The 5,084-nt window shown below is 57.1% G+C and overlaps 2 protein-coding genes across 3 annotated transcripts in view; one reads left to right on the plus strand and one right to left on the minus strand.

The window, feature by feature from the left end:
- The window catches only part of MCAT (malonyl CoA:ACP acyltransferase (mitochondrial)), a 32,474-nt gene that overhangs the window by 25,414 nt on the left and 1,976 nt on the right, over positions 1–5,084 (minus strand). The gene's annotated exons all lie outside the window — the stretch shown is intronic.
- Positions 76–5,084, plus strand: part of TSPO (translocator protein (18kDa)) — an 11,767-nt gene continuing 6,758 nt past the window's right edge. The window contains exon 1 of one of the 2 annotated variants that reach the window (XM_011984004.1): positions 76–406. The gene's annotated coding sequence lies outside the window, so the exon portion shown is untranslated. The remainder of the gene's footprint in view (positions 407–5,084) is intronic. The other variant, XM_011984005.1, reaches the window with a different exon arrangement.

Consider the following 5,084-nt stretch of genomic DNA (forward strand, 5'->3'; position numbering starts at 1 on the left):
GCGGGCCGCCTCCGACTGGGGGTTCGGGAGGGGAAACTTGGGCAACTCTGCCACGCCCCGCCCCTGCTTCTCCTGCAGGAAGCGCGGTCCCAGGAGAGGCCGACGCTCCCTCTCCCGCCCATTCCGCGGATGGGCAATCCCAGGCGGAGCTCCCTTCAGGGTCTCAGAATGTCTGGGAGACCTCAGGCAGCATCCTGATCCCCCAAAACACCCCGTTTCATAGTGGAGGAGAACAGCCCAGATGGGGGAAGTTTTTTTCGCCCAAAGCCGGTTAGAGGCCCCCCTGGCCCTCGATTCCCAGTGCGGGGCTCAGGTGCGCTGCAGCCTAGACGGGACTTACTCTGAGCCGAGCAGCCTCTGGGACCTGTCTGCTTCCCCTGCCCCTTGCAAAGAAGACGGAGTCCAGGTGGGAGAAGCGGGGGCTTCCTGCTGTGAACACACTGCTGGCCAGGGCAGCTTCCAGAGGCCATGGCCTGGCGTGGGCCTGGAGCCCCTCTGGCCAGCCTGCCAGGGGCCGGCGCTACGAAATACCAGCAGTGTGCCCTGGGCTGGATGGCAGGAGAGACAGGACTTGAGGCTGTCCCAGAATGGACTCAGGCAGGGCGAGGATATTAGGGGAGGTGGTGTACAGGAAGCAGTCGCCCAGCTCGCCTGGCACACAGCAAGCCCTGCCCATGAAGGCCTGCTGCCAGAACGTGGGCGAGGCCCGGCGTCTCTGTGGAGTCGGTGGGGCCCGAGACAGGGCAGCGTGAGGCAGGTTTCCACTGGCGGTGAAAGGGGCTGTGTAGCAAGGGCAGGAGAGTGAGCCTCAGCCCAGCAGGGGAAGGCGGCCCCTGAGTCTCCACCTGGCTGCTGGCAGCCCCATAGGGAGGCTCCGCGGGAATCCTGGGCTCCCAGGGGAGTGCTGGAAACTGGGGGAAACTGAGACTTACCAAAGAAGCCTTTGTCCAGAGTCATGCAGCTGGCGTGGTAGAGCCAGGGCCTGGACCCGTGCAGTCTGATCCCAGCCTGCCTCCTCCACTGTGCCTCGAGGGCCACTTTCTTTCCTGGGAGTGTGTGCGTGTGTGCACACACATGTGCTGTGTCCTGTCGTCTGTACAGACTTATGCCTGGCATGAGGCACCATGTCTGGCTGGATCTACCAGAAAGTATTCACAGCAGGTTCTCCAGGTGGGGTAAAGGGCTTGGGCTCACAGGGAGGGAGCCTACATTTACCTTTAGCTTTTTCAGTATTTCAGTTTTGAATCTCTGTTTTGTTTTGTTTCGTTTTTCTTTCTTTCTCTTTTTTTCCTTCTTTTTTTCTTTTTTTTTTTTGTTTGAGACAGGGTCTTACTCTGGTAGGCAGGCTGGAGTGCAGTGATGCAATCATAGCTCACTGCAGTCTCCTGCAGAACTCCCGGGCTCAAGCGATCCTCCCACCTCAGCCTCCCAAAGTGTTGGGATTACAGGCGTGAGCCACCGTTTCTGGCTTATTTGTGTTTTCTTTACTTTTGATTGTGCAAACAACGCGTGGATGTGCTCTCTTTGTGTAAAACAGTAGTCTTTTTTATTTTATTTTTAACCACTGGACCACTAGGGAAGTCATTCTTAATTTCTTCTTTACTTTTATTTATATGTATTTTTTGAGTCGGTGTCTCTTGCTCCATTGCCCAGGCTGGAGTGCAGTGGCTCGAGCTGGGCTCACTGCAACCTCTGCCTCCTGAGTTGAAGTGATTCTCCCGCCTCAGCCTGGCTAATATTCGTACTTTTAGTAGAGACGGGGTTTCACCATGTCGGCCAGGCTGTTTCTTTATTTTTCACTAAAAAAAAAGTTTAACCCCCGAACCTTGAAGGAAAGGAAAGGAGTGTTTCTTAACAGAACCAATTCCCCCTGGACACCCCACCCTCACCCTACCCTTTGCCAGGCCACTCGATGGCCAGGTTGGCTGTGGATTTTTCCAGACCTGTGGGCTGTTCCACTGGTTACTTTTGTAATGAAAAACGCACACAAAGTCAGGACGATTAGCCATGAGTCATTTTTTAAAAGCCTGAAAACAAGTCTCTGGGACAATGGTGGCTTCATTGGAGAGACAAGGCTCAGGGGAGCTGGGTGCAGCTGGGGGTGGTGGTGGGGATCAGAGAAGGGACACATTCCTTATTCTGTTCCTGGATCATCTTCTTTTTTTAGTTAGTTAAGTTTTGCTTTTTGTTTGTTCGATTTTTTTCTTTTTTTTTTTTGAGACGGAGTCTTGCTCTGTTGCCCAGGTTGGAGTACAGGGGCGTAATCTCGGTTCACTGCAACCTCCACCTCTTGGGTTCAAGTGATTCTCCTGCCTTAGCCTTCTGAATAGCTGGGACTACAGGCGCCCGCCACCACGCCTGGCTAATTTTTGTATTTTTAGCAGAGACAGGACTTCACCATGTTAGCCAGGCTGGTCTCGAACTCCTGACCTGAGGTGATCTGCCTGCCTCAGCCTCCCAAAGTGCTGAGATTACAGGTGTGAGCCACTGTGCCTGGCCTTCTGGGTCACCTATAGGGAGGTCTCCAAGAACAGAAAGACACCCTGAAACCCACTGGCTCGACCACCACCTCACAGATGGAGACAGAGGCCCAGGAGATGAGATACCTTGCGGCAGCTATGGGTCTGGGGTCTCCGGGCCAGGAGTGAAGTCTCACAAGACCTGGAGACCCTGGGTCCCACCCTTGGTAGGGGAGGGCTCAGATCCTGCGGGGCCTGATGCTCTGTGGGGGCTGGGATGTTGCTGTGGCAGGTGGAGAGAGCGATGCTGCTGGCCTTGGGAGAACCTTCTGGCGCAGTTCTCAGGTGGGGTGGAGTGGCCTGCGGGCCTGCGGGTCCAATCCTGGTGCTGCAGGCTTTATGAGCCCTGTTACAGATGAGGAAGGAGGCTGAGACGGGTGGTGACACAGATGCTGGCAAGTGGCCATGCAGACCAGGGCAGGCTGGCAGACACCCGGCTCAGAGGGAGGGGTGGGATGAGTTTTGGAGTCACTCAGACCTAGAAAGTTCCGTGACTTCTCATGTCTCAGCTTCCTCATCTGGAAAATGGGACAAGTCATGAGTCCACTATGGAGGCCAAGTGGGCCGTGTGGCTCAGGGAGAAGCAGCTAGTCCCCTGTGGCCGCTGTGGGGACTAAACGAGGCGGTGACCATCGGGATGAGCACGGACTCCACCATGCACGCCCCTGCCTACCAGAGGCCCGTGCACAGCCAGAGCTGAGCAAGGCCTGGAGCCTTCTCCTGCCTCCACATCCTGCGTCCTCTACCCTGCCCCGATCTTGCCCCTGTTTTGGGGGCGCTGCTCCGTGCAGGGCATTTTCACCTGTGGAGTGTCCAGGGGCTCTCATGGCTGATAGGGTCTTGTCTCAGGTCCAAGCCTTGAGGCCCTGTCTTCCTCTGGAGGAAATGGGGCTAGTGGCCCCACACCGATACCCACAAGCCCTCTCTTCTCTAGAGTTTTCAGGGAAACGTTGTTGTCCCACCCCTTCCTCCCTTGAGCTACCCCAGGCCCCTGAGAAGCAGACACGGCGGGTTTACCCACCTGATGTGGAGGGAAGCCGGGTCCAGAGACGAGCCTTGGGTGGAGGCAGAGCCGAGGTCTGGATCCCTGTTCACCTGAAGGAGACAAAAGGGCATAGGTGGCTTCACCCCTCTGCCTGAACCCCGAGTCCCGTCCCTGCCATGTGTGCCCCCTGGCCCACCCCAGCCTTCCCTGGGCCCATCCCAGAGCAGATTTCTGGACCCTGCCTAGCCCGGCCCAGCATGACTCGTCATGATGGGTACCGCCTCTGCCCACCTGTTCCCTGGTTGGGCGATTCAGGAGCCGGGCAGTTCCCCAGAGGCCCTACGAAACTCCCCGCCCGCCACCAGGCTTTCTCCATGTGGGGCATCTGACCACCCTGTTTTCTGGTGGGGCAGACCCTCTGAGCCCCTTGGCCCTGTGGATCATAACCACAGCCAGGCCTGAGAAGGGGGCATCCTGGGGTGGGAGTGTGAGCACGGGACTCAGAACCGGCTCCAGACCCTGCTCTCTCTTGCTGTGGCCTTGGGAAAGCCGCCATGCCTCTGTGACTTTAATTCGTTCTGTACAACAGGGGACCTGGAGGGTGGTCTCTAAGGTCGTGTCAGCTGGAACACTGGGTGAGTTCCATTTGTGATTTACTGGGCTCCGAGTGTGCGCCTGGCCCTGGCTGGGTGCTGGGGCCAGGTGACAGAATCGTGGGGAGGGAGAAGTTCTGCCACATGCTACAAGGTGAGGACCTCTAGAACATGACGCTCAGTGAAGGAAGCCAGACACCAGGGCCACACACTGCATTGAGACCAAATGTCCAGGATGGGCAAGTGCCCAGAGAGAAGTCAGATTGCTGGCTGCCAGGGGTGGGGGGAGGGAGGGGAGCCACTGATGATGGATACAGGGTTTCTTTTCGGGGTTGAAAATGCTTTGGAACTTGATACAGAGGGTGGTTGCACAACAATGGCAATATACAAATGCTGCTGAATGGTGCACTGGGGGGTTCCATTTGTTGCATGAACATCACTGAAAGTGCATCAGCTTCCGTGTGGTATCAAGGGGTTCTGGATGTGCATGTGTCTTATGCTGGTGGTATTAACCTTGCTCGCCTGGACAGGGACACCTGTGAGACTGAGAGTGGGCCATCAGTGTGGGGCAGGTGGGCCTCAACTGGGGGTGTCCTGGGAAAACGCACGTACAGGCACCCTGGTCCGGCTCGTTTCCAGCGGAGGCTGAACGAGACTCCTTATGGTTCCCCCACAACGTCACTCAGCTGTGGACTCACACAGGCTCCAGCGGAGCGGCGGTTATGTCTCAGTTGCCCAGATGGGCAGCAGGCTGAGCTGGCCCGGGCTTACCTGAGAGGATGTAGTGGGAGGCTGAGCTGGGAGGTGGTCCCAGGGCTGTGGTCCAGAGCTCCATATCCACTTGGCGGTGGTGCAGGGCCAGTGCTCAGCAGTACCTCCCGTACCGGGGAAGGTGGCCTTTCATATGTGTAGTGATATCAGACCCCCACTACCACCCCATTAGCAGTGTACCCTGGAAGCTGGAGGGTGGGGCAGGAGGGAGGGGGT

This window comes from Mandrillus leucophaeus, unplaced genomic scaffold, assembly GCF_000951045.1.
Source record: "Mandrillus leucophaeus isolate KB7577 unplaced genomic scaffold, Mleu.le_1.0 Scaffold26, whole genome shotgun sequence".
Lineage (NCBI taxonomy): Eukaryota > Metazoa > Chordata > Mammalia > Primates > Cercopithecidae > Mandrillus > Mandrillus leucophaeus.